Source organism: Bos grunniens, chromosome 2 (assembly GCF_055505025.1).
Source record: "Bos grunniens cultivar Pamir isolate PY7600 chromosome 2, Bosgru_T2T1.0, whole genome shotgun sequence".
Taxonomy (NCBI): domain Eukaryota; kingdom Metazoa; phylum Chordata; class Mammalia; order Artiodactyla; family Bovidae; genus Bos; species Bos grunniens.
Genome location: NC_141166.1, coordinates 118,542,755 through 118,564,568, shown reverse-complemented (window position 1 = coordinate 118,564,568; position 21,814 = coordinate 118,542,755). Strand labels below are relative to the sequence as shown.

Genomic DNA, 21,814 nt, shown 5'->3' with positions numbered 1-21,814 from the left:
CTCCCGGCAATCTTGATTCCAGCTTGTGCTTCTTCCAGCCCAGCGTTTCTCATAATGTACTCTGCATATAAGTTAAATAAGCAGGGTGACAATATACAGCCTTGACATACTCCTTTTCCTATTTGGAACCAGTCTGTTGTTCCATGTCCAGTTCTAACTGTTGCTTCCTGACCTGCATACAGATTTCTCAAGAGGCAGATCAGGTGGTCTGGTATTCCCATCTCTTTCAGAATTTTCCACAGTTTACTGTGATCCACATAGTCAAAGGCTTTGGCATAGTCAATAAAGCAGAAATAGATATTTTTCTGTAACTCTCTTGCTTTTTCCAGGATCCAGCGGATATTGGCAATTTGATCTCTGGTTCCTCTGCCTTTTCTAAAGCCAGCTTGAACGTCAGGAAGTTCACGGTTCACATATTGCTGAAGCCTGGCTTGGAGAATTTTGAGCATTACTTTACTAGTGTGTGAGATGAGTGCAATTGTGCAGTAGTTTGAGCATTCTTTGCCATTGCCTTTCTTTGGGATTGGAATGAAAACTGACCTTTTCCAGTCCTGTGGCCACTGCTGAGTTTTCCAAATTTGCTGGCATACTGAGTGCAGCACTTTCACAGCATCATCTTTCAGGATTTGGAATAGCTCAACTGGAATTCCATCACCTCCACTAGCTTTGTTCGTAGTGATGCTTTCTAAGGCCCACTTGACTTCACATTCCAGGATGTCTGGCTCTAGGTCAGTGATCACACCATCATGATTATCTGGGTCGTGAAGATCATTTTTTGTACAGTTCTTCTGTGTATTCTTGCCCCCTCTTCTTAATATCTTCTGCTTCTGTTAGGTCCATACCATTTCTGTCCTTTATTGAGCCCATCTTTGCATGAAATTTTCCCTTGGTATCTCTAATTTTCTTGAAGAGATCTCTAGCCTTTCCCATTCTGTTGTTTTCCTCTATTTCTTTGCATTGATCACTGAAGAAGGCTTTCTTATCTCTTCTTGCTATTCTTTGGAACTCTGCATTCAGATGCTTATATCTTTCCTTTTCTCCTTTGCTTTTCACTTCTCTTCTTTTCACAGCTATTTGTAAGGCCTCCCCAGACAGCCATTTTGCTTTTTTGCATTTCTTTTCCATGGGGATGGTCTTGATCCCTGTCTCCTGTACAATGTCACGAACCTCATTCCATAGTTCATCAGGCACTCTATCAGATCTAGGCCCTTAAATCTATTTCTCACTTCCACTGTAGAATCATGAGGGATTTGATTTAGGTCATACGTGTATGGTCTAGTGGTTTTCCCTACTTTCTTCAATTTAAGTCTGAATTTGGCAATAAGGAGTTCATGATCTGAGCCACAGTCGGCTCCTGGTCTTGTTTTTGCTGACTGTATAGAGCTTCTCCATCTTTGGCTGCAAAGAATGTAATCAGTCTGGTTTCGGTGTTGACCTTCTGGTGATGTCTATGTGTAGAGTCTTCTCTTGTGTTGTTGGAAGAGGGTGTTTGTTATGATCAGTGCATTTTCTTGGCCAAACTCTATTAGTCCTTGCCCTGCTTCATTCTGTATTCCAAGGCCAAATTTGCCTGTTACTCCAGGTGTTTCTTAACTTCCTACTTTTGCATTCCAGTCCCCTAAAGGGTGAAGTCCAAACAGGCAGAGAATTCAAACAGAGAATGCATCTATTGGTAGCCCCCAATGACCCACCTGCTGGTCATCAAAATATTTTCCAAGACATCCCCCAAGAAATTAGAGAGCAAGTAGATAACAGCAGTTTAAGATACTTCAGTGCCAAGCAGGGCAAAACATGTTCCCCTGTACAGAAATAAGAGTAAGGCCTGGGAGGGAACATCCAGAGAGAATATCCTTGAAAGTAAGAAGCTCTGAGGGGACTCCAGCTACCAGTCACCAAATTTCTAAAATGCAGACTCATTAGGCCCTGCCAATCCCCTTGAAACACCCTGACCCTCCCCAGTCAGAAGCCTAATGGACAGCATCGTCAGTTTGTGCAAGACTTAGAGCAATGAAGGAGGCAGTCATCCCTGTTCACCCACAGATGCCAAACCCACACACCTTGTCACCGCATGCTGCGGAGCGCTCAGTATTTCTCTGTTTGGTACCTCAAAGATGCATTTTTCTGTATTCCCCTCCATCCATACTCCCAGTATCTTTTTGTCTTTGTATGGAGGGACCCTGACACCCTGGAGGCTACCCAATATACATGGACAGTGCTTCCACAGGGTGTTCAGGACAGCCCCCATTATTTTTGGAAATGCATTAGCAAGGGATGTGATCCTTAAAAAGGGAACTCTGCTACAATATGTTGATGATTGATTGATAAGTAGTGAGACCGAACAAGACTCAGATCAAAATACTGTTAAGGTCTTAAATTTTCTGGTCAAAAACGGATATATCTCATCAACCAAGGCTCAAATATCACAGCAATGGGTTCAATATTTAGGATCTGTTTTGACCCCTGGGGCCACAGGTCAGAAAAGAGCAACTGGTGATTATGATCTCCAACCAAAAAGAGGCAACTCCAAGGCTTTCTCAGGATGACTGGGTTCTGTCACATCTGGATTCCAAATTATGGCCTTAAAGCCAAAGCCTTCTCTGAGGCTCTAAAGGAAGAAGAAAGGGAATCCCTTCGTTGAAAGAGCAACCACCAGTGACTCTAAAGACTGTGTTAAGCAGAGCATTAGCACTGAGACTTCCAAATTTGGACAAGCCCTTTACCCTATACATTCACAAGAGATCGGGGATAGTACTATGAGTCCTGACCCAAAATCTGGGACCACATCAGAGACCAGTGGCTTATTTTTCAAAACAACTGGACAGAGTGGCCTTGGAATGACCAAACTGCCTGCTGGCAATAGCAGCCATAGTCTTGCTGGTTAATGAGGCTTCCAAGCTTACCCTGGGTCAACACGAAGATGTGTTAAGCCTTTATCAGGTACAGTCAGTGCTGGAAGTCAAAGATCATCATTGGTTGACTGGAGGAAGGTTAACAAGATATCAGGCCCTCCTAACAGAGACCCTCAACATTATAAGTGTGCCAAACCCTGAACCCAGCAACTCTGCTTCCAGTAGTTGAGAGTGGAGACTTACTGCATCATTGTATAAACACCATAGAACAAACTCACTCCAGCAGATCTGATCTTCTAGATGAATCTCTTGACAGCCATGAGGTCAAATGGTTTACTTATGGGAGCAGTTTTATAGAAATGGGAACCTGAAAGGTGGGGCATGCCATTGCTAGTCTAGATCAAGTCACAGAAGCAAAGGCCCCACCAACCCAGACATCAGCACAGATGTGGAACTAATTCACTAATGGGAGCTTTGCAGTTAGGGAAGGATAAGAAATTAAATGCTTCTATTGACTCTAATTATGGGTTCCACATGCTACATGCTCATACTACCATTTGGAAAGAAAGAGGAATGTTAACCACTAGAAATTCTCCTATAAAACATAAAGATGTGATTCTGGCTCATTTAGATGGGGTGCAGCTCCCAACCCGGGTAGCCACTGTAGGGGCCATCAGAGGAATGGATCTCTTGTGAGCCAAGGAGACAGCAAAGTTTATCAAATTGCAAAAAAGGCAGCTCATCTGCAAGAGCCTGAACAAGTTATGGCCCTAGTGATTGATCACCCTGAACTCTGTAGCCTTCCCCAGTATTCTCCAAAAGAACAAGAAAATGCTGAGAAACAGGGCTATGAGAAGGGAAGCACAGTCTGGTATAAAAAGGAGGGTAAGGTTCTAATTCCTGAGTCCCTACAATGGAAACTAAGAGTTTACATGATGCCACCCATTATGGGAGGGGTGCACTATGGGACTTGACACAAAAGGCTTTCTCAGGGAAGGGGCTTAAAAGAACAGAAAAACAAGTAATGCTTGCCTGTGATTTATGTGACCAGAATAACCCACAGACCCACTCAATATCCCCATCATTACTCAGGCCAATCCAATGCCAAGTGACATATCTGGGGTGGAGGTGGGCGGAGACTGGTAGATTTCACTTAAATGCCCCCACAATCAGGATATAAATATCTTCTGATACTTTTCACTAGATGGGTTGAAGCCTTTTCTGCCTGATCTGAAAAGGCTATGGAAATCTATAAGTCCCTTTTAAAAGAAATAATCCCTTGATTTGGACTTCCAAAGTCCCTCCAGAACAGTAACAGGCCCTCTTTTATAGCCCAAATCTCACAGGGACTTACTATGCCCCTAGGGATACACCGTAAAGTAAACATCTCTTGGCTGCCCCAGTCTTCAGGGAAGGTAGAGAAAATGAACCACACTTTAAAGAAAACCACAGCAAAGCTCTGTCAAGAAATTCATGAACCTTGGACCAACTTTCTTCTTATTGCACTACTAAAGGTCCATGTAGACCCCAGGAGTGGTCTGAGTCTTAGCCCATTTGAAATGATCTATGGAAGGCCTTTTATTACTATTGATATTTGAGAATCGTATTTCAAGCGGAACATTTAAAAGAGTCTTGTCCAATTCTTTGTGAACCAATGGACTATACAGTCCATGGAATTCTCCAGGCCAGAATACTGGAGTGGGTAGCCTTTCCCTTCTCCAGGGGATCTTCCCAACCCAGGGATGGAACCCAGGTCTCCCACATTGCAGGGGGATTCTTTACTAGCTGAGTCACCAGGGAAGCCCAAGAATACTGGAGTGGGTAGCCTATCCCTTCTCCAGATCTTCCCAACCCAGGAATTAAACTGGGATCTCCTGCATTGCAGGCAGATTCTTTACCAGCTGAGCTACCAGGGAGGCCATTTAAAAGAATGCTGGATACGCCATTAACAACCCCAGCTGGCTATTACCCTCTTCATGCATTTCCCCTGAACCTCCTGGGTCCAGCGGTAATTAACAATCTAAATGGGGTAAAACTGCCACCCCTTCACCTCCACTAGTTACACACACACACCTTCCAGGGGGCTATTCCAATGCTTTAGCCTAACTCCCACATACAACTGGATCCAAGGTGTGGGGCACGCTACATTAAACTGTACATACAGCACTTGTTTCACATGCTCCGAAAACTCTTCCGAGGCATAATACACCAGATATCCTACAACCTTACCCACTGATGCCATGTTTCAAACTATGGCCCCACATCCCTAAACAACACAGAAGGGCGATGTGAGTGATGGGAAGGCAACATTCCATCCACCCGGTCAAGCCAAGTAAACCCACCTGTGGGATTCCAGACAAACAGTGATCAGGCCTATGGAATGCAACCCCCAACTGGTGTCAGCAGGATCATGCATGAGCATCTAGTTTAAAATGCTGTAGAGCGTACGCAGAGAGGCTAACAGTGAAGGCTCCACACGCTGCACGCGACTCAGCAGTAGCGCTCTGCCTCTGGGACAGCCTGGCTTTCCTCCAAAAGCATTTCCCACCACACTCTCCTTCCTCCTGTCTCCTCAGGCCATCTCCCTGCACTCAAAAGTAGTCCTCACTCTGGGATTGCTCTCCAATTCCTACACTCCAGCTCCCACCCCACCACACATTCTGGTGGACTTGCATTCCTGTCTGGGACACTGGCCAAAAAAACTCTAGACAAGAAAGATGAGAGAAGAATGCCTTTTCAGAAACCCAAAGGGACTATTGAATATACTGTTGAATCAAAGGATTCTTTGAATAGTATAGCCCTGAAATTTGATACAAGCTCAACAAACTTGTTCAATTAAATATTCTCCCTAGCAGTTGTTAATGGACAGGTTTTATAATGTTCTCAATTCTGAATAAGTCTCCAGTGTTGAGCACCCTCCATCTCTAAGCCCCGTAAGTCCTCTGTCACAAACATCATCTGAGGCTGAATCTGATAAGACTACTAATCCTGATGTAGTCCACTCAAAAGAAGGAACTCCCTCAACTGCTTTTACTGGTATTCGACCTGCATGAGTTGTATCTTCCACTTCTGAAGAGGAAGAAACACTTAGTGAGAAATTTCTTAAAGTTAACTGCAGATATACTACCAGTGGCAAGAGCACAGTCAGTGGTATGTTGCTAGTTACACCAAATAATATAACATTTGATCCACATAAAACAGACCCCCTGGTTCAAGAGAACAGCTGTGAGGAATATGGCATCATGTAGCCAATGGAATTGTATATCTGCAATCTACAAAGAAAATTTTGGATGGAAAAATAAAGGAATCCTTACTCATGGAGATAGATCAGTCATCAGGAAGGGACTTCTGCCACCTAAAGAAAATGACAAGAAGTAACACTGATGAAATAGACTCAAGAATCCGTGATACAGGCAATGATAGTGCCAGCACTGCTCCTAGGAGCACCAAGAGTCTCTTTCTGAAGACGCTGATGGAATCAGAACTCTCTCCTTTACAAGAGGAGAGAGTTTCTTTCTTTTTTATTTCTTCAGATGAGCTGTAGCAACATAAATCATCTGGTGCATCAAGTCTATGCAGACCATCAAACAGAGTGCAGCAGAATGTTCGACAGTCATATCAGAGGCTGCTAGAGCTCCTGGTCACTTAAATCTGATTCTGGACATACTACCAATGAAGTGGGGACTCTCTCCTAAAACTGGCTTAAATAATCTTGAAATGGCCACTAAGGAAGGAGAACAGGCTACAGAAGGTCTTCAAGAAACATCAGGTCCTAAAGAACAAACTTAGGCATAAAAGGTAACCAGGATTTTCCTCTGAATGAGAATTCACTACGGCAAGAAGGAGTTGAAAAAGAAAAGTATTCCTTGTCAGGAAGCAATAGGATTTAAACAAAAGTAAACTGTCAACCCTTCTCCAGTGGACCACATTTTGTCTGAACTCTCCACTATGACCTGTCCGACATGGGTGGCCCTATACAGCATCGAAGAATTGATGCTTTTGAACTGTGGTGTTGGAGAAGACTCTTGAGAGTCCCTTGGACTGCAAGGAGATCCAACCAGTCCATTCTGAAGGAGATCAGCCCTGGGATTTCTTTGGAGGGAATGATTCTGAAGCTGAAACTCCAGTACTTTGGCCACCTCATGTGAAGAGTTGACTCATTGGAAAAGACTCTGATGCTGGGAGGGATTGGGGGCAGGAGGAGAAGGGGACGACAGAGGATGAGATGGCTGGATGGCATCACTGACTTGAAGGATGTGAGTCTGAGTGAACTCCAGGAGTTGGTGATGGACAGGGAGGCCTGGCGTGCTGTGATTCATGGGGTCACAAAGAGTCGGACACGACTGAGCGACTGAACTGAACTGACTGACACAGCATGGCTCATAGTTTCATTGAGTTAGACAAGGCTATGGTCCATGTGATCAGATTGGTTAGTATTTCAGTCTGTCTGCCCTTTGATGGAGAAGGATAAGAGGCTTATGGAAGCTTCCTGATGTCAGTAGGTGCCCGATATGCTACTGGAGATCAGTGGAGAAGTGACTCCAGAAAAAAGGAAGAGATGGAGCCAAAGCAAAAACAACACCCAGTTGTGTATGTGACTGGTAATGGAAGTCCGATGCTGTAAAGAGCAATATTGCATAGGAATCTGGAATGTTAGGTCCATGAATCAAGGCAAATTGGAAGTGGTCAAATAGGAGACAGCGAGAGTGAACATCGACATCTTAGGAATCAGCGAACTAAAATGGACTAGAAGAGGTGAATTTAACTCAGATGACCACTATATCTACTACTGTGGGCAAGAATCCCTTAGAAGAAATGGAGTAGCCATCATAGTCAACAGAAGAGTCCCAAATGCAATACTTGGATGCAGTCTCAAAAATGACAGAATGATCTCTGTTCATTTCCAAGGCAAACCATTCAATATCACAATAATCCAAGTCTATGCCCTAACCAATAATGCTGAAGAAGCTGAAGTTGAACAGTTCTATGAAGACCTACAAGACCTTCTAGAACTAACACCAAAAAAAATATGTCCTTTTCATCATAGGGAACTGGAATGCCAAAGTAGGAAGTCAAGAAATACCAGGAGTAATGGGAAATTTGGCCTTGGAATACAGAATGAAGCAGGGCAAAGGCTAACAGAGTTTGCCAAGAGAACGCACTGGTCATAGCACACACTCTCTTCCAACAACACAAGAGAAGACTCTACACATGGACATCACCAGATGATCAACATGGGACCAGATTGATTACATTCTTTGCAGACAAAGATGGAGAAGCTCTATAAGTCAGCAAAAACAAGACCAGGAGTTAACTGTAGCTGAGATCATGAACTCCTTATTGCCAAATTCAGAGTTAAATTGAAGGAAGTAGGGGAAACCACTAGACCATTCAGGTATGACCTAAATCAAATACCTTATGATTATACAGTGGAAGTGAGAAATAGATTTGAGGGACTAGATCTGAGATAAAGTGGCTGATCAACTATGGATGGAGATTCATGACATTGTACAGGAGACAGTGATCAAGACCATATCCCCAAGAAAAAGAAATGAAAAAGGCAAAATGGTTATCTGAGGATGCCTTGCAAACAGCTATGAAAAGAGAAGCGAAAGGCAAAGGAGAAAAGGAAAGATATACCCATTTGAATGCAGAGTTCCAAAGAATAGCAAGGAGAGATAAGACAGCCTTCCTCAGTGATCAGTGCAAAGAAATAGAGGAAAACAACAGAATGGGAAAGACTAGAGATCTCTTCAACAAAATTAGAGATATCAAGGGAACTTTTCATGCAAAGATGGCCACAATAAAGGACAAAAATGGTATGGACCTAACAGAAGCAGAAGATATTAAGAAGAGGTGGCAAGAATACACAGAAGAACTGTACAAAAAAGATCTTCACAACCCAGGTAATCACAATGGTGCGATCACTCACCTATAGGCAGACATCCTGGAATGTGAAGTCAAGTGGGCCTTATGAAGCATCACTATGAACAAAGCTAGTGGAGGTGATGAAATTCCAATTGAGTTATTTCAAATCCTAAAAGATGATGCTGTGGAAAGTGCTGCACTCAGTATGCCAGCAAATTTGGAAAACTCAGCAGTGGCCACAGGACTGGAAAGGTCAGTTTTCATTCCAATCCCAAAGAAAGGCAATGCTAAAGAATGTTCAAACTACTACACAATTGCACTCATCTCACATGCTAGCAAAGTAGTGCTGAAAATTATCCAAGCCACGCTTCAACAGTACATGAACCGTGAACTTCCAGATGTTCCAGCTGGATTTAGAAAAGGCAGAGGAACCAGAGATCAAGTTGCAAACATCTGTTGGATCATTAAAAAAGCGAGAAAGTTCCAGAAAAACATCTGCTCTATTGACTATGCCAAAGCCTTTGACTGTGTGGATCACAACAAACTGTGGAAAATTCTGAAAGAGATGGGAATACCAGACCACCTGACCTGCCTCCTGAGAAATCTGTATACAGGTCAAGAAGCAACAGTTAGAACTGGACATGGAACAACAGACTGGTTCCAAAAAGGAGTATGTCAAGGCTGTATATTGTCACCCTGCTTATTTAACTTATATGCAGCATACATCATGTGAAATGCTGGACTGGATGAAGCATAAGCTGGAATCAAGACTGCCAGGAGAAATATCAATAACCCTAGATATGCAGATGACACCAAAGTTGGCTTAAAACTCAACATTTAGAAAGCTAAGATCAGGCATCCAGTCCCATCACTTCATGGCAAATAGATGGGGAAACGGTGACAGACTTTATTTTTGGGGGCTCCAAAATTACTACAGATGGTGACTACAGCCAGGAAATTAAAAGACGCTTGCTCCTTGGAAGGAAAGTTATGAACAACCTAGAGAGCTTATTAAAAAGCAGAGACATTACTTTGCCAACAAAGGTCCATCTAGTCAAAGCTATGGTATTTCCAGTAGTCATGTATGGATGTGAGAGTTGGACTATAAAGAAAGCTGAGCACTGAAGAATCGATACTTTTGAACTGTGGTGTTGGAGAAGACTCTTGAGAAGATCCAACCAGTTCATTCTAAAGGAGATCAGTCCTGCGTGTTCATTAGAAGGACTGATGTTGAAGCTGAAACTCTAATATTTTGGCCACCTGATGCGAAGAACTGACTCATTTGAAAAAACCCTGATGCTGGGAAAGACTGAAGGTGGGAGAAGGGGACGACAGACAAGGAGAGGTTGGATGGCATCACCAACTCATTGGACATGAGTCTAAGTAAACTCCGGGAGTTGGTAATGGACAGGGAGGCCTGGCATGCTGCATTCCATGGGGTTGCAAAGAGTTGGACGTGACTGAACTGAACTAGATGGTGTTCTTCTGTTGAACCTATTGTGGTATATTATCTTTTAAACCATACTGACCGGGAGAAATATCAATAACCTCAGATAAGCAGATGACACCACCCTTATGGCAGAAAGTGAAGAGGAACTAAAAAGCCTCTTGATGAAAGTGAAAGAGGAGGGTGAAAAAGTTGGCTTAAAGCTCAACATTCAGAAAACTAAGATCATGGCATCTGGCCCCATCACTTCATGGGAAATAGATGAGGAAACAGTGGAAACGGTGTCAGACTTTATTTTGGGGGGCTCCAAAACCACTGCAAATGGTGATTGCAGCCATGAAATTAAAAGACGCTTACTCCTTGGAAGGAAAGTTATGACCAACCTAGATAGCATATTCAAAAGTAGAGACATTGCTTTGCCAACAAAGGTCCGTCTAGTCAAGGCTATGGTTTTTCCAGTGTTCATGTATGGATGTGAGAGTTGGACTATAAAAAAAGCTGAGCACCGAAGAATTGATGCTTTAGAACTGTGGTGTTGGAGAAGACTCTTGAGAGTCCCTTGGACTGCAAGGAGATCCAACCTTTCCATCCTAAAGAAGACCAGTCCTGGGTGCTCATTGGAAGGACTGATGCTAAAGCTGAAACTTCAATACTTTGGCCACCTCATGCGAAGAGTTGACTTATTGGAAAATACCCTGATGCTGGGAGGGATTGGGAGCAGAAGGAGAAGGGGACGACAGAGGATGAGATGGCTGGATGGCATCACCGACTCAATGCACATGAGTTTGGGTGAACTCTGGGAGCTGGTGATGGACAGGGAGGCCTGGTGTGCTGCAATTCATGGGGTTGCAAAGAGTCGGACACGACTGAGCGACTGAACTGAACTGACTGTTTTACTAAAGTAATCTAACTTAAAATAACGAGGGAATGAATACTTGATATTGTCATATCTGTGAGGTTGGCACAAATGACTTTTGGACATGCTCAACTTAATCTTAGAAAGAAAAAACACATGCCAAACCAATGCATACTTCTTAGATCACTGAGTTCTAGCTTCAATCCACACTATAGCATCCTCTGTATTAATTTTGCCTGTATGTTCAATTTCACTTTAATAAAAATGTAATTTGAGGAGAATTCTGATTGTAATAGGCCACAATGCACATCGTCTGCAGGTCTTGGCATATGCTTTCATAATTCAATTATCTGATAAAGAGTTATAAAATGACAAAGGAGATTGAGAACTTGATTCTACTGGATTTAATATATAAATAAAATATACTATTTACATATTGGTAGCTTAGCAGGGCATTATCATAACTACAAAAACAATGAAATAGATGTATATTTTGTCAACATGCTATTTCAGGTAAACTATTTTATAGTCCTGTTGTTTTAGCTTTGTTGCACAACTCCCAAAATATAGGTTCCTATTCAAAAGGAAAAAAACAACTTGGTTTTTTTTGAGTGGTATATGTTATTAATTACCATTAGCATTTGCTGTTATAAAAGGGCAATGATTATAGGGGAATATTATAACTCAGTAGACTTGTTGAATCTGAAAATTAATGCCAAGTGACCTCAAAGAAGAGAAAAGATATAATATATCAGTAGTTCTTATCCTCTTTTGTAGGAAACCAATAATAAGGCATTAAGGCAAGAATTCATCAGTAATTTTGAAGCCTCATTTACACAAAAAAGAATCCTGCTGTTATACACATGATAGTGACCTTGTGCTGAAATTTAAGCTCTTCCAGATAAATGTTGTATATTGTAAATTAATGTTTAAAGGTAGTTTTGATTGCCAAGTTGTTTATAGCACTTTATTCTAAAAAAGAAATTATAAGCCAAATATTTGGCTTAAGTACTTTTAGTTGTATAGAACTTGAATATATTTTGGGTCTTTTGAAAGTTTAGATAATTATCTAAAGAAAGCATAATGCTAGTGAAAAAGAAAATCTGATATTCTATTTAATATGCTTTTGCCAAATATGAATAGAAATGCAGGGTATTGTTTCTTTGTCTGTGTAAAGCTCTCATTAAAAGTTGCTAACAGTGTATAGATCAAATGTTTACAATATAGAGAACTGTAAATAAATATATCAGTTTTTTTCCCCCTCAGTGTTCCACGGCAGTATATTGCCTCTGTGGAGTTGATTAATCATTAAAAAATTCCATATTGGATTTCAATTACCAGAAGGTCATACTGGTGCATACCAAATAAAATTAAATACATAAATTTTTTTTTAATGTTGTAAAGCTTTATATGCTTAATTATCAACATAATGTTCTGCTGTCCCCTAATTTTTTAAGTATAACAACAGTTACGTCCCTCAAGGAGTGTCCATTCTTAACAACTGTCAGACAGACATTTAGGTCTGCACCCCTGAAGGGTCTGTTTTCCTCTGCAGACACGCAAACCATGCGTTACAGAATTATGGCCAGGCCCTGTTCTTTTCCAACCAAGCTAGAGCCTATAAATGTACTGATAACGTCCATTTTATAGGAGAATAGCCCACCCTGTAGTCCACCATAGGGACTACAGGATAAGAGGGATTTTTATCTGTAACAGGATCACTCCAGCTCACCACCGAACCTGGAGAGCACTAGGAATGATCTTAAGAGGGGCAGAGCTGGCCATAGGACTGCAGCTCCATGGGGAGGCTTTACTTACCATGAAGCAAAATTGAGAAATCTCACCAGACACCTTGGTTATATGATGGAACAGATGGGACAAGCCTTAAAGGGACTGAATACTTCTCTCGTTTCTTTGGCTAATATAGCTCTTGACAATCGTCTAACTCTTGAGAAACTTCTGGCAGAACAATGTGGAGTTTGTGTGATAACTAATACTTCCTACTGCACCTGGATCAATGTGACAAGACAGGGAGAAGTTAATATTAAGGAAACACATGCTCAGGCAGAGTCACTTCACAGTTTTGCCAAGGATGATGTCATTTTCACTATCTGATCAATACTTAAGGGAGTCCTCCTAAAGTTAACCTGGTTCCTTCCCTTTCAAGGCCCATTAGTGGCTGCTGTTGTTCTCCTTTTAGGCCCTTGTTTGTTCAACCTTTTGGCTAACTTGTGTCTGCTAGGCTCCAACAGTTTCAAGTAAGACTCATGACGGCTCAAGGAATTCCCACCCATTACAGCAGACAGTGGCCCAAGTCCCTACAGGTTCTTGGAAAAGTCAGCAAGGGACTTCTACACCTCTAGGGTAGGCTACAGTCTGTGGCTTTTGTCCAGAAGGAAGAAGTTACAGAAGAATAAATGTTTGGCCCCTTACCCCTTAAGAATAAGGGGTGTAGAATTTCTTGGGGGGAATGAGATGGGCTGGGACCTGGACCCTTTCATATAATGCTTATACATGGCCAATCATTTCCTCAAGCAACAAAATACAGAGAAACTCTGTGTGCATGCACAGTTGGGCAAATAATGAACAAGATACAAAAAGACCAAAGGACTGACCCTCTTGTTTGTATCAGGTTGTAGATGGGGAGCAATGAAGGAAATCAAGGGGCGATTTTACTGTGCAGACCTGGAGTAAACAAGAATTAATGAATCAGATTTCTGGACAAGATGGTGGAACAGAAGGACTTGAGCTCATCTCCTATCATAAAAAAATCAAAATCACAACTAACTGCTAAAACACCATCAACAAAAAAAGACTCAAATCTACGAAAAAGCATATTCTATACCCAAAGACTAAGAATAAGCCACAGTGAGATGGTAGGTGGGGGGCTTTAGCAATATAATCAAATCCCATGCCCACTAAGGAGGTGACCCACAAACTGGAAAATAATTACATCACAGAGGTTCTCCCACAGGAGAGAGAGTTCTGAACTTCACAACTGGCTCCCCAGCCTGTGGGTCTGGCATTGGGAGGAGGAGCTCCCAGAACATTTGGCTCTGAAGGCCAGAAGAGCTTGAGAGCAGAAGCTCCACAGGACTGGGGAAACCAAAACTTTACTCTTAGAAGGGTACACACAAGGTTTCATGTGTACTGGGACTTGGGGCAAAGCAGTGAGCTCAGAGGAACCTGTCAGACCTCTGTGTGGGTCTTAGAGGGTCTCCTGGCTAGGTGGAAGTTGGCTGTGTCTCACTGTAGGGGCAAGAATACCGGTGGCAGATGCCCAGGGGAACGCCCTTGCCATTTTGGCACCAAGACTTAGCTGCAACCAACTGGCTGCAGACTCCAGTACTGCGATGCCTCAGGCCAAACAACCAACAGGATGGGAACACGGCCCCACTCATCAGCAGACAGGCTGCCTAAAGTTGTCCTGAACCAACAGCTGCCTGCAAACATACTCTGTGACATGGCCCTGCCCACCAGAGGGAGAAGATCCAGTTCTACCCACGAATGGGCAGGCATCAGTCCTTCTACCAGGAAGCCTGCACAGTCCCCTTGGACCAACCTCACCCACCAGGGGGCAGCTTCCAAACAAAAAGAAGAGTTACAACACTGCAACTTAAGGAGCAGAGAACACATACACAGAATGTTAGACAAAATGAGCCAGCAGAGGAATATGTTCCAGACAAAAGAACAAGTTAAAACTCCCAGAAGAATAACTAAGTGAAGGGGAGATAGGAAATCTACCTGCAAAAGAATTCAGAGTAATGATAGTAAAGCTTATCCAAGATCTTGGGAAAAGAAGGGAGGCACAGACCAAGAGGACACAAGAAGTGTTTAATGAAGAGCTAGAAGTTTTAGAGAACAAATACAGATAAATTATACAATAACTGAAATGAAAATACACTACAAGGAATCAATAGCAGGGAAAAAAAAAAGGAGGCAGAAGAACAGATTAATGACCTGGAAGACAGATTGGTGGGAATGACTGCTGTGAAACAGAATAAAGAAATAATGAAAAGGTGAGGACAGTCTATGAGACTTCTGCTGCTGCTGCTAAGTTGCTTCAGTTGTGTCTGACTCTGTGCGACCCCATAGATGGCAGCCCACCAGGCTCCCCAATCCCTGGGATTCTCCAGGCAAGAGTACTGGAGTGGGTTGCCATTTCCCTCTCTAATGCATGAAAGTGAAAAGTGAAAGTGAAGTCGCTCAGTCGTGTCCAACTCTTAGTGACCCCATGGACTTCTGGGACAACATTAAACGTATCAACATTCACATTATAAGGCTCCACAAGGAGAACAGAGAAAGAAACAACCTGAGAAAATATGTGAAGACATAATAGCAGAAAAATTCCCTAACATGACAAAGGAAACATTCAATCCAGTCCAGGAAGCTGAGAGTCTCATTCCATACAGGAAAATCCCAAGGAGGAACACATTGAGACACACAGTAATCAAACTGACAAAAATTAAAGACAAAGAAAAAACATTAAAAGCAAGAAGGGAAAGTAACATAACATAGAAGGGAATCCCCATAAGGTTATCAGCTGATTTTTCAGCAGAAACTCTGTAGGCCAGAAGGGAGTGGCACAATATTTCCGAAGTGATGAAAGGGGGAAACCTTCAACCAAGAATACTCTATACTCAGCAAACTGTCATTTGATGGAGAAATCAAAAGCTTTGCAAATAGGCAAAAGCTGATATAATTCAGCATCACCAAACCAGCTTTACAACAAATGCTAAAGGAATGTCTCTAGGCAGAGAAGAAATGGCCACAATTAGAAACTAGAAAATTATGAATGGGAAAGCTCACCTGGGAAAGTAAGCATACAATAAAGGTAGGAAATCATCCACACACAAATAGATCAAGACCAGCCATTATGCTGCTGCTGCTGCTAAGTCACTTCAGTTGTGTCCAACTCTGTGCGACCCCATAGACGGCAGCCCATCAGGCTTCCCGTCCCTGGGATTCTCCAGGCAAGAACACTGGAGTGGGTTGCCATTTCCTTCTCCAATGCATGAAAGTGAAAAGTGAAAGTGAAGTCGCTCAGTCGTGTCCGACTCCTAGCAACCCCATGGACTACAGCCCACCAGGCTCCTCCATCCATGGGATTTTCCAGGCAAGAGTACTGGAGTGGGGTGCCATTGCCTTCTCTGAGCCCTTATGAGGAGAGTACAAATGCAGGATGTTGGAAATGCATTTGAAATAAGACACCAGCAACCTAAAAAATTTTTGTGTATATATGTGCTTAGTAGCTCAGTTGTGTCTGACTCTTTGCAACCCCATGGACTGTAGCCCACCAGACACCTCTGTCCATGGAGATTCTCCATGGACAAGAATACTGGAGTGGGTTGTCATTTCCTTCTCCATGTGTATATAGAGAGATGGCTATATCAAAACTTCATGGGAAAAGCAAACCAAAAAACAGCAGATACAGACACATAAAAGAGAAAGCAATCCAAATACGACACTAAAGATAGCCATCAAATCACAAGCGAAGACAACAAAAGAGGAAGAAAAAAGATCTACAAAAACAAATTCAAAATAATTAACAAGATGGCAATATATATATTGATAATTAGCTTAAATGTAAATGGAATAAATGCTCCAACCAAAAGATACAGATAGGCTAAATGGATACAAAAATAAGATCCTTATATACTCTGTCTTCAAGAGACCCACTTCAGACCTAGGGACACATAGAGACTGAAAGTGAGGGGATGGAAAAAGGTATTCCATTCCATTTCTTCCTGGAAAAAGGAAGATGGAAATCAAAAGAAACAGAGTAACAAATCTCATATCGGACAAATAAACTTTAAAATAAGGACTGTTGCAAGAGACAAAGGAGGACACCACATTAATGATCAAGTGATCAATCCAAGAAAAGATACAGCAATTGTAAATATGTATGCATCAAACATAGCCAGCACTACACATATATAAGGCAAATGCTAGCAGCCATGAAAAGAGACATTGACAGTAACAAAACAATAGTGGAGGATTTTAACACCCACTTTCATCAATAGACAGATCATCCAGACAGAAAATTAATTAGGAAACACAAACGTGAAAAGACACATTAGACCAGACAGACTTAATTGATATCTATAGGACATTCCATCTGAAAACAAAATATACTTTCTTCTCAAGTACACATGAAACGTTCTCCAGGATAGAGCACATGCTGGGCCACAATGCAACCCTTGGTAAATATAAGAAATTGGAATCATATCAAGCATCTTTTCTGACCACAGCTATAAAATTAGAAATCAATTACACAGAAATAAAACTGTAAAAAAAAAACTTGTGGAGGCTAAACAGTATGTTACTAAACAATCAATAGCTCACTGAAGAAATCAAAGAGGAAATGGAAAAATACCTACAGACCAATATGAAAGCACAATGATGGAAAGCGTAGTGGCTCAGTGGTAAAGAATCAGCCTGCAATGCAGGAGATGTAGGAAACCCAGGTTTGATCCCTGAGTCAGGAAGATTCCCTGGAGGAGCGTATGGCAACCCACTCCAGTATTCTTGCCTGAAGAATCCCATGGACAGAGGAGCCTGGTGGGCTACACTCCAGAAGGTTGGAAAGAGCTGGACATGCTTGAAGCAACTGAGTACACCAAAGCAGTTCTAAGAGGAAAGTTAATAGCAAAACAATCTTACCTCAGAAAACAAGTCACAACTAAACGATCTAGCCTTACTTCTAAAGTAACTATAGAAAGAAAAACAAAACAAAACCTAAAGTTAGTAGAAGGAAAAAAATCATAAAGATCAGAACAGAAATAAATGAAATAGAGATGAATAAAACCATGGTAAAGATCAATGAAACTAAAAACTGTTTCCTTGAGAAGATAAACAAAATTGATAAACCTTTAGAGAGACTCATCAAGAAAAAAACAAGGAGAGGGCTCAATTCAATAAAATGAGAAATGAAAAAAGTTACAATGACACCACAGACATAAAAGTTCATAAGAGACTACAAGTAACTGTATGCCAATAAAATAGACAACCTGGAAGAAATGAACACATTCTTATAAAGGTTCAATCTCCCAAGACTGAACCAGGAAGAAATAGAAAATATGAGCAGACCAGTCACAAGTACTGAAATTGAAACTGCGATTTAAAAGCTCCCAACAAATAAAAGTCCAAGACCAGATGGCCTCACAGGCAACTTTTATCAAATATTTAGAAAAAAGTTAGCACCTATCCTTCTAAAACCCTTCCCAAAAATTGCAGAGGAAGGAATACTCCCGAACTCATTCTAAGAGTCCACCATAATCCTGAAACGAAAACCAGATAAAGATACCACACAAAAACAAAAGAAAACTACAAGCCAAGATCACTGATTAACACAGACATAAAAATATTCATCAAAATACTTGCAAATTGAATCTAACAACACATTAAAAGGATCATATACCATGATCAAATGGGATTTATCCCAGGGAAGCAAGGGTTCTTCAATATATGTAAAATCAATGTGATACTCCACCTTGATAAACTAAAAGAATAAAAACCATATAATCACCTCAATGATGCAAAAAATCTTTTGACAAAATTCCACACCTATTTATAATAAAAAAAACCTCCAGAAAGTGAGCACAATGGGAATATATATCAAAATCACAAAGGCCATATATGACAAACCCACAGCAAACATTATTCTCAATGGTGAAAAACTGAAAGTACTTCCTCTAAGCTCAAGAACAAAATAAGGATGTCCATTCTTATGACTTTTATTCAACGTAATTTTGGAATGCCTAGACATAGCAATCAAAGAAGAAAAAAGAAACAAAATTGAAAAAGTAAAATCGTCACCATTTGCAGATAACATAATAAACATAGAAAATCCCAAAGATGCTGCCAGAAAACTACTAGAGTTCATCAATGAATTCAGTAAAGCCACAGGATACAAAATTAATACGGAGAAATCTCTTGCATTTCTATACACTAACAATGAAAGATAGGAAAGAAAAATTAAGGAAATAATCCCATTTACCATCACATCAAAAAGAATAAAATGCCTACGAATAAACCTACCTATGGAGGCAAAAGACCAATACTCAGAAAACTTTAAGACACTGGTGAAACAAATCAAAGATGATACAAACAGATGGAGAGCTATACCGTGTTCTTGGATTGGAAGAATCAATACAGTGAAAGAGACTATAATACTCAGAGCAACTTATAGATTTAATGTAATCCCTATCAAATTACCAAGGGCATTTTCTCCAAAATTAGAACAAAAAATTTTACACTTTGTATAGACAAACAAAAGATCCCAAATAGCAAAAGCAATCTTGAGAAAGAACGGAGCTGGAGGAATCAGGCTCCTTGACTTCAGAATATACCACAAAGCCACAGTAATCAAAACAGTATAATGGCACAAAAACAGAAGTATATATACATTAATGGAACAAAGATAGATGGTATAATAGAGATAAACCCACACAGGGCCACCTAAGCTGTAACAAAGGAGGCAAGAATATGCAACAGAGAAAAGACAGCATCTTCAATAAGTGGTGCTGGGAAAACTGGACAGCTACATGTAAAACAATGAAATTGGAACACTCCCTAACAGCATGCACAAAGATAAATTCAAAATGGATCAAAGACATAAGTGTAAGGCTGGACACTATAAACCTCTTAGAAGAAAACATAGGCAGAACAGTCTTTGACATAAACCACAGCAAGATCTTTATTGACCTACCTCCTAGAGTAATTAAAGTAAAAACAAAAACAGACAAATGAGACCTAATTAAACTCAAAAACTTCTGCATAGCAAAGGAAATCATAAACAAAAAGACAACCCATGGAATGGGAGAAAATATTTGCAAGCAACTGACAAGGGATTAATCTCCAAAATCTATAAACAGCGCATGCAGCTCTCTCTAAAAAAAAATAAAAATAAAAATAAATAAAAATTAGGCAGAAGATCTAAATAGACATTTCTCCAAAGACATATAGATGACCAAAAAGCACATGAAAAGATGCTGAACATCACTAATTAGATAAATGCAAATCAAAACTAATGGGAGGCACTACCTCACACCAGTCAGAATGTGCTGCCCGTGCTGTGCTCAGTCGTATCCCACTCCTTGCGATCCCATGGATGGTACCCTGCCAGACTCCTCTGTCCATGGAATTTTCCACACAGGAACACTGGAGTGGGTAGCCATTTCCTACTCCAGAGGATCTTCTGACTCAGGAATCAAAGCCCCATCTCTTGCATCTCCTGCACTGGCAAGAGGATTCTTTAGCACTGTACCACCTGGGAAGCCCACCAGTCAGAATGGGCATCATCGAAAAATCTGCGAACAATAAATGCTGAAGAGAGTGTAGAGAAAAGGGAACCCTCCTACATTACCGGCAGGAATGTAAACTGCTACAGTCACTATGGAGACACGGTAAGCACCTAACAGAGCAGAAGAGATTAAGAAGAGGTGGCAACAAACACAGAAGAATACAAAAAAATAGGTCTCAATGACCCAGATAAGCAAAATTATGTGGTCACTCTTTTAGAGCCAGACATCCTTAAGTCAAGAGGGCCTTAGGAAGCATTACTACAAAGACAGTGGAGGTGTCCGAATTCCAACTGAGCTATTTAAATCCTAAAAGGTGATGCTGTTAAAGTGCTGCACTCAATGTGCCAGCAAATTTGGAAAACTCATCAGTGGCCACGGGACTGGAAAAGATCAGTTTTATTCCAATCCCAAAGAAGGGCAATGCCAAAGAATGTTCAAATTACCATATAATTGCTCTCATTTCACATGCAAGCAAGGTAATGCTCAAAATCCTTCAAGCTAGGCTTCAGCAATACATGAACTGAGAACTTCCAGATATATAAGCTGGACTTATAAAAGGTAGAGGAACCAAAGATCAAATTGCCAACATTCCTTGGGTCATAGGAAAAAACAAAGGAATTCCAGAGAAATACCTACTCTTTTTCATTGACTATGCTAAAGTCTTTGTGTGGATCACAACAAACTGCAGAAAATTCTGAAAGAGATGGGAATACCAGACTACCTTAACCGTCTCCTGAGAAACCTGTATGTGGGTCAAAGAGCAACAGTTAGAATCGGACACGGAACAATTCACTGGCTCAAAATTAGGAAAGGAGTACGACAAGGCTATTTATTGTCACCTTGCTCACTTAACTTACATGCTGCTGCTGCTGTTAAGTCGCTTCAGTCGTGTCCGACTCTGTGCAACCCCATAGATGGCAGCCCACCAGGCTCCCCCGTCCCTGGGATTCTTCAGGCAAGAACACTGGAGCGGGTTGCCATTTCCTTCTCCAATGCATGAAAGTGAAAAGTGAAAGTGAAGTCGCTCAGTCGTGTCCGACTCCTAGCGACCCCATGGACTGCAGCCCACCAGGCTCCTCCGCCCATGGGATTTTCCAGGCAAGAGTACTGGAGTGGGGTGCCATTGCAGAGTACATCATACAAAATGTCAGACAGAATGAATCACAAGCTGGAATCAAGATTGCAGGGAGAAATACCAACAACCTCAGATATGCAGATGATACCACTCTAATGGCAGAAAGTGAAGAGGAACTAAAGAGACTCTTGATGAGGATGAAAGATGAGAGTGAAAATGCTGGCTTGACCCTCAACATTGAAAAAAACTAAGATCATGGTATCTGGCCCCATCACTTCATGGAAAATAGAAGGGGAAAAGTAGAAGCAGTGACAGATTTTATTTTCTTGGGCTCCAAAATCACTGCAGATGGTGACCACAGCCGTGAAATTAAAAGATGCTTGCTCCTTGGAAGGAATGTGATAACCAAACTAG

At 41.4% G+C, this 21,814-nt stretch overlaps 1 pseudogene; it reads left to right on the top strand.

Annotated features, from left to right (window-relative positions):
- The first annotated feature begins 5,550 nt into the window (after positions 1-5,550).
- On the top strand, positions 5,551-6,749 carry LOC147378645 (oxidation resistance protein 1 pseudogene; annotated as a pseudogene).
- Positions 6,750-21,814: the final 15,065 nt, after the last annotated feature.